Below are 12,820 nucleotides of genomic sequence, written 5' to 3'. Positions count from 1 at the left end.
GAGTATGTATGACATTGACAATGCGTGCATTAGGTTTGCGTACAGACCACGACTGCAACGTCATTTTGACATCACAATAGTTTTTAAAATTATGTTGAATATATATATATATATATATATATATATATATTAAAAAAATTAGTCAGCAAGTGCATCTTGACATTATTGCTCATATGCCATATCCATCCACCATTCACAAGTTGGCTTCGGTCATCTGGTCTGATCGATACAAGCACCCTGGTCTTCTTTACATACATGAGTATCAGGGACGGAGCCAACTAGGGGGCACGTGCCCCTGTGGTTGGCCCGCACGTGGTAATTTTTTTTTTTAATATATATAAAAAAAATTATTCAATGCTATCTAAATTTGTGATTCCTAAAATTATTTCTTTATTTCTTTAATAGAAAAGTTAAAATTTCTTTCCTTAATTTGAAATTTTTAATTTTTTCCTTTTAAAATTCTCTCATTTTTCACTAGCTACAATAAGTGGTAGTCCGTCTTGTCCCTCTTAAATATTCTAATTAAATTAACTTTGTAATTATGCAAAGCTCTGCAAGTTAGGGGAACGGCTTGGAAACATAAGCATACCGGGAGTTAAGTAGGTCAGTGAATAATGTTCATATATTGAATATTAAGGTGGTAAAAATACAGTAATAGTAGATTAAAATATAGTAATTAAGCAAAGTAACTGTGGGTGTGTTTCTAGCCCATGATATATATATATATATATATATATATATATATATCTTTGCAACTTATTTTACCCAAAACTTTTTAAAAAATAATTTTTGTAAAAGCCAAACAATTCTGGAAACTTGAAGATATTCCAGGCCTTTTTGGGGGGTTATGAATTGCTTGAATGACTCTTTTTGACAAGTCATTGACTAGAGATTGAATGAGGTTCTTCATCATACCAAGAATGACTTTTCTTTTTGTATTATTTGAGATGGCACCACACAATAATGTGTGAAAAGAATGCAAGCAAACAAATGGGTTTGAGTCAAGAGTTTCTTTATGTTGTCCAAGACTTGTCCCTCAACGTGTTGCATGCCATCCTCGTAAAAGAGTAGCAACCTGTGATGGTTTAATTGGGACCATATAATGTTGGAGTGGTATGTCTGTCTATTGGTGAACTTTAATTTTCTAAGTTAATGCGCATGAACTTACCATCATCAAATTTTTTTTTATTTTTTTTTTGAAAGGTATCTTTCACCAATATTTTCTTAGAAATAGTTTTTGTTATTTGTTCACTCCTTCTCTTCCAATTCACGAACTCTAAATCTCATATATATAGGTTAAAATTATCATATCATTTACTTATTGGGCAAATGCATCCACAATTAATGGTGTGGTGCGAGCACTAGATCATTTTGTTATCTCTGGTTTTCCAATGAATTATTGACCTCAATAACGCAATGGTGGTAGTAGGTGAGGGTGATGAATGAGTGGTTGAAAAATATGGAAGGAAACAAGGGGCTTTGGTTGTGTCCCAGGACTTGGCCCTTTATACATAGGGATGATAACGTAAAGGGTCTATACATGAGCTTTAATTTTTTGAAGTATGTGCATATATGCTTTCAATCATCGAGAGAAGTGATATTGGGGTGAAAATATTTCTTTTTGGACTACAATACGGGTACAGCAAGATATAATTAATTAATGACATGAATAAAGAAATAGCATAGGTACAAGAATGTATAAAAACTTACATATATAGATATAGTACGTACGTGTGTATAATACATAAAGATATGGAGAGACATTTAATTAACCTTCCCTTCAAGGTTGAAAGGACATCAATATGTGACTTAAACAAAGATTCTTCGTCAACTGACTGTTCTCTCGAAAGGATGGGATGATCTCTCAAGAAAATTATGTAAAAATCCTGCAAGTTATACATATGATTATATAATATATTATAATAATATAAAATATTATTAAACTTTGAATTAAGGGAGAGAAGCTTAGTGATCATATACACCTTTTCCACATCTCCATTTACAGCTACAAGACCTGCAGTCAAGGTAATAGCAAGAAAAGTAGAAAAGATAGGAAAGTAGCGAATATATCCACCTCTGGACATCTTTGCAGGTAGTCCTCCACTCTACGTGTTACATGCCAATATGCCATCCAGAAGTAGTATCGTACTATGACCGTGTAATTGGGACCACATAATAATTTAGGAATTGTCTTTTATTTTTTGAAATGTGGCCACTAGGGCTCTAATTGGCATGACAACATCATTCATTTGTCACCTTTTAAATTCGTGATCATACCTTTTCCACATCTCCATTTACAGCTGCAAGACCTGCAGTCAAGGTAATAGCAAGAAAAGTAGAAAAGATAGGAAAGTAGCGAATATATCCACCTCTGGACATCTTTGCAGGTAGTCCTCCTCCTTATTGATAATAAGAAAACCAACAAGATATTATAATGGCGATGATGATGAATGTCAGCCTAGGTAACCTAATGCATTAATCTGTCCTGAAAGTAAACAAAGTCTAAGTACCCTGGAGAATGAATATGGTGAATGAGAAGTGAGACACCTAATGAGTATGTATGGCATTGGCAATGCGTGCATTAGATTTGTGTAGAGACCGCCACATCATGATTACTGCAACGTCATTTTGACATCACAATAGTTTTTAAAATTAGGCTATATATATAATATAGTCAGCATCGGCATCTTGACATTATTGCTCATATATATGCCTTATCCATCTTCACATGTGGGCTTCGGTCATCTGGTCTGATCGATACAAGCACCCTTCGTGGTCTTCTTTTCATACATGAGTATGTATATTCAATTTCAATATTTATATAAGTATATATATATATAAACTTAAACATGAAATATAAGATCATTGTATATATATATTTTTTATTTTTATACATATGATGTGTCATACTAGATTTACATCAAAATCAAAATTATGGACTACTTCTCTTTAACTACAGTTATTATTTTATAGTTTTTGTATAAAAATGTATTTGTCAATAATAACCAACCACGTTCATGTGTCATGTCGGATCTACATAAAAAAATTACACATTATAGATGGGGCAGTGTAAAATTTATATGTGCATGCATGTGTGTATTTCACATTAATTAATGTCAAATTTAAAATGTATAAAATGTGATGGGTCGAATGACTCCAATCACTATGCACCCTCACATGTTCGAACGATTATAAAAATTAGATAGTTTTAAAAAAAATTAATAATAATATATAAGTTTATAATAGCTAAAATTATTCATAAATAGAAAATTAATAAAAGCCCGGATCCGTTTTTGTTACTTTATCATATGACAAATCATATGAACATCTTATCTTATTAATTAGAGACTTGAAGTTGCGGTTTTCAACGGTGGGCTTTAATTTGGTAGCATATTCATGAATATGGCCTAATCATTTGTGTGAACTGTGAATAAGTGGGGGGCATCATCACTAGCTACAATAAGTGGTGGTCCAGTCTTGTCCCTCTTTAAATATTCTAATTAAATTAACATGAGCATACTGGGAGTTGAGTAGGTCGGTGAATAATGTTCATATATTGAATATTAAGGTGGTAAAAATATAGTAATAGTGGATTAAAATATAGTAAGCAAAGTAACTGTGGGTGTGTTTTTAGCCCCCATATATATATATATATGTGCACTTTATTTTATCCAAAACTTTAAAAAAAATAAAAAATCACTTGTAAAAAGCAAAATGAGCATGCTGACCGTGCACTGAGTTATTTGTGAAACAACGTTATACTGTTAGATATGTATCTTAACACGAAATCGGCTCCTACAATAGTGGGAAATCCGGTCCTACAATGTATATTAGTTCAATTGTGAACTAAACTGATTTTTAGCATTTTTTTTTTTTTTTTTTTTTTTTTTTCAGTGGCCTACACTCATATTTACACACTCATGCAAACCGGCACTATAATTTTCCCATATCAAAAAATATACAACCATCTAGTAGTTAAATTAAAACTGCTTGGACATAATTAATATCAGAAGCAGAGAGCCGAACCATGTCTAGTTGGGGTGAACCGGTGAGGTGGTGCATTAGGGCTATAATTGGCATGACATTATAATTATGTGACTTTTTAAAAATTCTCAAATTTGTATTGATTTTCACCAAATAATCATAACCTTAGATTTATGTGACATATTTCACAATACATTTATTAATGTAATATATTGGATATTTCAAAATTATTTCAAAATTTGTGAATTATATATTTTGAATAACTCTAGGAGAGTTGAAATGCTTCTATGTATTATTTATGGAATGAACGGAATGGTAGACTTCATACTTATGTTATTCGATCTCCTTCATTCCTAGTCAAATGCATTGTCTAGGATGCTCTTGATATTGCTGGAATTAGTCTTCAAGATTTTTTAAGTTTATAGGAGTTTAAGGTTGTTGCAGGTTTTGTCTGCTCTTCCCTAGATGTGCTTGTGTGTCTTAGTGAAGAAATGTCTTCACTTTTTTTTTTTGTACTATATTGTTATATCTTATAAAATTTTTCTTCATTTAGGAAAAAAAAAAAAAAAAAAAAAAAAAAAAAAACCTACTAGTAATATTCAATTTCTAACACTTTCTTTTTTCACTATCTTTTCAAACAAATTTATTGGACTTACCTAGGTTCATCAATCATCATATCATGTGGATCGAAAGAATTTATATCATATTAGAGTTTAATTTGATTTTATGGGGTTTGACCATTTGATTTTATATAATTTAGTTGTAAAATTGAACGGCTAGAGTGGGGAATTTTTTGTGGGGAATTCCTTTGAATAATTTTTATGGGCTATTGGTGGAACTAGAGTTTTAGAATTGAAAATGATAAAATTGAAAAAAAAATATTAACAAAATTGAACTAAACTTTTTTTAATTTTACTAATTTTAATTTTATAACTTCAATTACCCACAGTTGTACCTAACTTTACAATACGTTCAATTTCAAGAACTTCATCAACAAGTTCAAAATTCCAATACTCAGAGATATAAAGTTACATAGATATACGTGGTGCGTACAATCATGCATCACGTTGGATTACCATGCACTTAATCACTGTTTTTTTTTTTTTTTTTTTTTAAAAAAAAAAAAAAAAAAAAACAAAAAAATTGGAACCTTTGTTGCTATTTGGACCATATGTTAATCCTAGTAGTAGTGTCTGCATGGCCTTATCACCAATGTAGTAGTGACTTACCCAAATATATATATATATATATATATAATGTAGTAGTGGTCTGTAGCGCTTTAATTTAGTAATTAGTGTAAATCATGCATTAAATTTAGTAATTCGTCTATAAGCCACTTTTTTTTAGAGTTTTATGTAGATCGATTTAATCAATTTACACTAATTTTATCCAAATCTATTATATCACGATTGCAATAGATACGGCCACCTCAAACCATATTGTGAATAAATATAGTCTTAGAAATGTTATCCAATAACTTAATCAGGAAAACATCGAACTCCTTTGGTTGGATAAAAAATAAAATAATTAAAAAGTGAATATGCATTTTATGTCTTTCTGTTTTCTTTTTCTTTTTTGGCCCACTCACTCACAGTCGTATGATCCAGAATGAACTAGAAGAAAATATATGTGGATTGTGAAGTTAGTGGAGGATCCATTTACTAGCCTATAATAATGATACAGACAAGGAGAAGTGGCATCTTTCCACGTTTGTTCTTTCTATTTGTTGGTGGTCTCTTTTTGTTTTTCTTTTTCTTTGTTTTGAATGGTATCTTTCACCAATATTTTCTTAGCAATGGTTTTTGTTATTTGTTCACGTCTTCTCTACCGATTCTCAAACTTTAAATCTCATACAAATAATTTTAAATTTTCAACATAAACTCTGATAATTAAGAATGAAAAAAAAAATGTTTCATATAAAAAACTGAATAGAAAAATATTTATCCATGTAAAACATTTTATAACAATAAAATGGAGTGCAAATGAAAAACTAATAATAATAAAATTTTTAAATGGCCCAATCTATAATCGATATTAAATCAACATGGCATTCAATGTACAAAAATTGACATTTCTCCTTTGTTACAGTTAAAACCTATGACAAAATTTGAAGACTAATTTTCTGCATTTGCAAAGCAGTACTACTTATTCGAGTGATCAGGAGACTTCTGGATTAGATGCATCAATGATCAACCTCAATCAAACTACATCCAGCCGTCTTCTTCAACCCCTTGTTTCACATTTCATCTCGAATCTTATTAGCATCATCCCACTTACTAGAACTAACGCAAGTGTTTGATAATAAAGCGTAAGTTCCGGAACTCACACCTTTGGTCCTAGGAAGACACCAGCTGATCCGCTCTAACATCTCCTGATTCCCATAACTTTTGCAAGCATTAAGCAATGCTCCCCAAACCGGTCCATCTGCTTCCACCGGTATTTCTTTTATGAAATCCTCTGCTTTCTCTAACAGCCCTGCTCGACCGTACATATCAAACCATGCAAGCATAATGCTGCATTTGGGGTACAATCCCATACACATCGGTCATGGCTTTAAAGAACATCAATCCTTGATCAATCATCCCTGCATGGCTGCAAGCAGATAACACCCCGATAAAGGTAACATCATCAGGAGCTACCCCGTGAACTAGCATGAGCGAGAAGAGTGGCAAAGCATGCTCACCAAGGCTGTTCATGGCCATGCCACTAATGATTGTACCCCATGACACTATATCCTTGCAAGCAAACATGTTGAACACTTGGAGTGCATGTTGATCAATGCATTTCCCAGATTTCCATTCACAGTAAGATCGTGTCGCGAAACCAAATAGTTGTAAACCCATCGACCCAAACTCAAGGCACCAAGGAAGCACACGCCGTCAGCACACTAACTATGGTGGCCTCATTAGGCTCAACTTCTCCTCTTTCCACCATATCTTGAAAAACCCTAAACGCCTCTTCACAAAACCTCTTTTATTTAGACCCCCCACCATTATAGTCCAAGTAAAAACATCTCTCTTAGTCATACTCACAAACAGATATCGTGCAGCTTCCAATGACCCACATTTCAGATACAAATCCAGTATTTCATTGTCCAAAATGACATTCTCTTCATTGAATTGTTGCTTTAAAACATACCCGTGAACAGCTTTACCAAGTCTAATGACTTTTATGCCAGAACATGCAGACACAAGACTAACAAGTGTGGAAGAATTAGGTTTTACATCCATGGATGAAAACTTAGCAATGGCTCTCCCTCTTCGAAACCACATTTAGAAAGCCCTGAAATTATCGAAGTCCATGAAACAACATCAGGATGAGCTATGGCGTCGAATATTCGACAAGCTGAAACAATGTCATTTTCTACAACATAGAAATGGATTAAGGAGCTTTGGATGAAAATGTCGGAAAAAAGACCGGATTTGAAGATGTGAGCATCGATTTCAAGACCCTTTGAGATTGCATGGACCAAAGAACATGCCTTGAGGGCAATGGTGAATGAGAAGTGGTTGTGTAAAGTTGGGTGGTGGAGCATTTGGTTGTAGAGGATGAGGGCATTGTGTGGGGTGGATGAGTGTGTGAAGCAGCCAAGCAATGAGTTTGAAAAGTGGGGTTTGGGCGACTTGACAACGTAGGCTCGGATTTGGTTTAGTTGCTTGGTGTTAAGGGTGCATATTTGAGAGACCTTCTTACATTTGAGGCATGCTATGTTGAGTGTTGCGTTGAAATGTCTCATTTAGGTCAATAATGGTGCTTCTTCCATCAAATTGTGATGCCTTTGCTATATATATATATATATATATATAGAATGGTGGATACTGTTATTGCGGTCTAATTCTGAATAGTTTGTAATATAGCACAAATATTGTACTGCATCCAATCACTCAAACCATTTAATACAATTTATCAAGGATATGTCTGCGCTTCCGCTTTTATTTCATCCATCTCTTATCCATCCTTTAAATTCTTGACTTCCAAGGATTCTTACTATTCATATAAAATGGAATTTCACGATAGATGAACGCGAATCTATTATATTCACTGATTCTTCAAAATCAGAAGGCCATGCTTGACTCCATTTGTGATCTACAAGCTGAGGTCAGATTTCTTCGTGAACAGAGAATTGGTAGTACTTCTAAGAACGTCTACAGACCGGCACCTCCAGATCCGTCATTACCTGCTAAGGATGAGGATGATGATGAGATAGATGATGATGGTAAGTGGTAGTGATGTTGATGATGAGGATATACACACTACTGTTGTTCCTTTTGAGGGCAATGATGCTTGATTTATTCTATTCATATCACGCATACATCATATTTCAGCTCAATTCATACATTATCATTATTGTTTTTGGATATTATCTTTTGATTAATGATATATGATAAATTGTTTGACTGTTTCTCTTCTAGTTATTTATTCGCTCTGTTCATTAATAATTGCTTTGCCAATTTATTCCAAAAAAAGAGAGAACAAATGGTTAATTAAGGGGAAAATTTTGAAAATTCTGAAAAATTGGATAATTTATTCAAATGGGAGTTTTTATAACTTGTTTTATTAAACTTTCACTGGTAGTTTTGCTTGATAGAAGTGCAGGAAATCAGGTAAAATTTTCCAAGAGAAGAAGAGAACAAAGAAGAAAAATTCCGTGTTGTCCTTTAACAAAATTGTAATTCCCTTTTCTATTTGGGTAGATTTCATAATTGTTTTTAGGGTTTTGTCACGAAATTTTCAAAGGGGGAGATTGTGAGATATGATTTTTGTAATTGGCAAATTTCGATGTCAAAACAAGTCCTGATCGAGTTGTAATTTCAAGTTATCATATCAAGATCAAGATCGACTCCGAAATTGGAGGGTTGTTCGAAGATGGTAAAGTGAGATCATTGAAATAGGAAAGAACAACATTTTTAGAAAGACATTTCCCACTTAGGACACAATACTTACATGGTATGTTTTCGAAGTTACCAAAAACAGACTTTTCCAAGTTCTATTTGAAATCTATCAAGTGGGAACCGATACCACAATTGGGAATCGGTTCAAGAACCTTACATTTGAAGAAAACCATTATGTCCTATGGGAACTGGTTCCACATGTGTCTATTGGTACCACTGCTATTTCAGATTAAGGTAACTTTGTCCTATTCCATTTCAAACTTCCTAGTTAGTTTAGAATACTACCAAAAGTCCTATATACAAAATTTTCTTTATTTTATGCAGGATTAGGTATTTGAATATTCTATATAAACCTTGATATACATCTAGGTTTAGTACGGCTTTTGCATTACAACTTCATATTTTATAAAAGCCTTAGGAAGATTATTTTTGCAGAAAATCCAAGTTAATTTATCTGTCAGATTTTCTAGAACATACATATAAACACAAAATGAGTTTAAAGTACTATTCAAATCTTGATCGTGATCAAAGTCTTGCATCTAAAATGATCAAAGAAAAACAGATCTACTTCTACATTGAATTCAAATATTGAAGAACAGAAATAAAAGCGATCACACTTTAAAAGGGTCAAAGCATTCGAGGAGTGTTGTTTGATCTACTTGTAACTCTTCTATAGAAATCAAGAGAAAACTTGAGGCCGGTCAAATGAGTTTAAAGTGCTGTTCAAATCTTGATCGTGATCAAAGTCTTGCATCTAAAATGATCAAAGAAAAACAGATCTACTTCTACATTGAATTCAAATATTGAAGAATAGAAATAAAAGCGATCACACTTTAAAATGGTTAAAGCATTCGAGGAGTGTTGTTTGATCTACTTGCAACTCTTTTATAGAGATCAAGAGAAAACTTGAGGCCGGTCAAATAAGTTTAAAGTGCTGTTCAAATCTTGATTGTGATCAAAGTCTTGCATCTAAAATGATCAAAGAAAAACAGATCTACTTTTACATTGAATTCAAATATTGAAGAACAGAAATAAAAGCGATCACACTTTGAAAGGGTTAAAGCATTCGAGAAGTGTTATTTGATCTACCTGCAACTCTTCTATAGAGATCAAAAGAAAACTTGAGGCCGGTCAAGTGTGGTTGGATGGGACATCGTAAAGCCAGATAATTTTTAGCGATTGGTGTTTGGTAGAATGATAGGATATGAGCCTGAGTCAATATTTAGTGTACTTTGTTTCAAACATAGTAGATCAGTTTACTTTTGACTGCACAATCCACGAGATTTTTTCCATGTAAACAATTGATCTATTTTACCAATTGGGGTTTCCTTACTACAAATCATGGTGTCATCTTTAACTCTATTACTTTACTTTCTTTTATCTAGCATGTGAGTCATTGTTTAATTGCTAAAATATATAAAGTTAGAAAGACACAGATATGTTTCTAAAAATACTTTCTAAATAATCCGCTGCGTATAGCTTACAGAAGTTCATCAATCGAAAGAGGGAATTTTTATTTCTCAAGAAAGTTATGCTAGAAAAATTCTGGAAAAATTCAAGATGGAGCAAGCCAATCCCGTTTCAACACCTTGCATCACCGAAATAAAATTAAGCAAAAATGGTGAAGGAAAGCTTGTTGATTCTACCATGCTTCGAAGTTTGGTTGGAAATTTGATGTACTTAACCTCTATAAGGCTGAATCTAATGTTTGTGCTAAGTTTGGTTTGCCGATTCACGGAGAAACCACATTCAAGTCATTGGGAGGCTACAAAAAGAATTTTGAGGTACGTGATGGAACCATTAATTATGGTATTTTTTATCAAAGAAATGTTCAAGTTAAACTTGTTGGCTAAACGGATGGTGACTTTGAGGGAAGTATTGATGATAGTAAGAGCACATCCGGCTATGTCTTTAATCTTGGAAGCGGTGCAACTTTATGGAGTTTGAAGAAGCAAGTTATTGTGGCTCTTTCTACAACGGAAGCGGAGTATATTGTGTTGAGATTTATATGCCCTGGTATAGCAAATTCCTATTTGGATTATAGTGACATATGTTCTTGACGTTTCTGAAATATTTATGCTTGATACAATTGGTGAATTCAATGTATTATGTTTTGATTCATTATAGAATTGATAATGTCCACTTGATTACAAGAGATATTTATATATATATATATATATATATATATATGTGATGATGATCAATACATGAATATAAATAGTAATCATAAATTGTTCATAATCGGTAATTATGGATCGACTCATAATTAATTAAGACTTGAATTGGATTCGCGTTAGGTTGAGATATATTGCGAGAGCCGTCATATGCAATTGCTCCCTATCATTGTCATGGCATTTAACACTTAAGCATGAGAAAAGTATAAACTCTTTTATTAATTAATAATTACTTTAATTTATTCGGCGGATACTTCGGGATCCTTAGATCGACACTTTGAGTAGTTATGTAATTAATAGTTAGAGGGTTATATTTTCAATATTTGCATCATTACTACTTGTATTTATTTTGTATTGATTATGGTTGATCACAAAGTAAATTCGAAGACCTTCGTGTGTTTTTAGACAAAATGATTTATTATATATTTATTTATTAAAATTATTATTTTTATTAAAAAAATGTTTTATTGTGATCGAGCCAGAAATAATCAAAGGTACCAATATAAATATATTAATTAAGTAGTCGGATTGATACCTTATTTATCCGATAACTAATTATGCATTGAGGGGTCAAAGTGTAATATTGACTTAGAGGTTATTTATTATTTAATTGTAGTTCAATTAATTTCTTTTAGTGGAGTAGAAATTAATTTATGAATTAATTGAATTGGGTCCGTGGATCGGGCTAATTATTAATTCATTATAGCTAATAAAATAATAAGTCTAAAGGATTCTCACTCATAGCCCAACTTGATATTGGAATCCTATTAGAGTTTAGACATGTGAATTAGAGATTGAGAAGGATTTATTGTTTGTTTTTCTTTATCTTTATGTTGCCTATATATATACATGATCTATGTAAATTTTTAGGAGTGATTTTTGGAAGAAGGAAAAATGAATCTATTTTCTCTCTCTAGAAAATTAGGGTTAATGTTCTCATCTAACAGAGGCTCCCACAAGCTTAGTTTTTCAAGGTCATTCATGGAGGCTTATGAGTGACTCCTAAAGGTAAAACAATTACCAAGAAGATGGAGATTGATGGAGAATGCATCTTGCTAAGGGATCTACAATAAGTGAAAACATTCTCTTTAGAGGAAAAATTTAAAGGTTTACTCAAACCTTTGATGTAAGTATTCAATCTATTAATTGAATGATACATCATATTTTATTTTTGCATAAAACTTGTCTCTATGTGATGAATCAAAATCTATGAATCAAAATCCTTCAAAAAGTTTTTAAAACTAGCACGTTTCCCAACAGTGGTATCAGAGCATGGTTTGATTCATTACTAGAGATCATGTTTTTATCAAAATTCATCATTCATGGATCCAATTTTGATATGCATATATTTATTTATTGATGTATGTTGATGTATGAATTAATATATTGATATATATTGATACATGATGATGTATGTATAATTGTGAATGGATGATGATGTGTGTTTGGCCCATAGATGAAGCTTATAGGTTAATTGAATGTAATTTTATCTTTGGATGAATGTAATTAAGGCTTTGATTTAGCCGTTTGAAAGTTCAATGATGTAATTTAATTTTTTTCATTGTATTTCAAATTATAAATATTTATTAAAGCCATGAAATATTCATCAAATGATGTTATGAAGCTTCAGAAGGTCCAAGAAAGTTTATTTTGGCCTCAGGAATTTTCTGGAATTTTTTAGAATTTTTCTGAAATTTTTTTGGAATTTTTTGGGCAAAATAATATTTTTCTGGGAATTTTTATTAATTTTCTAGAATTTTTTGGCAATTT

The 12,820-nt window shown here is 32.2% G+C and overlaps 1 pseudogene; it reads right to left on the bottom strand.

Moving 5' to 3' along the window:
• Window positions 1-5,989: 5,989 nt before the first annotated feature.
• Window positions 5,990-7,772, bottom strand: LOC132276590 (pentatricopeptide repeat-containing protein At1g08070, chloroplastic-like; annotated as a pseudogene).
• Between the last annotated feature and the right edge of the window lie 5,048 nt (window positions 7,773-12,820).

Source organism: Cornus florida, unplaced genomic scaffold, assembly GCF_030987335.1.
Source record: "Cornus florida cultivar Cherokee Brave unplaced genomic scaffold, ASM3098733v1 CherokeeBrave_3.0.0_Hap2_Chr10, whole genome shotgun sequence".
Classification (NCBI taxonomy): domain Eukaryota; kingdom Viridiplantae; phylum Streptophyta; class Magnoliopsida; order Cornales; family Cornaceae; genus Cornus; species Cornus florida.
This window is presented reverse-complemented; position numbering and strand designations above follow the sequence as displayed.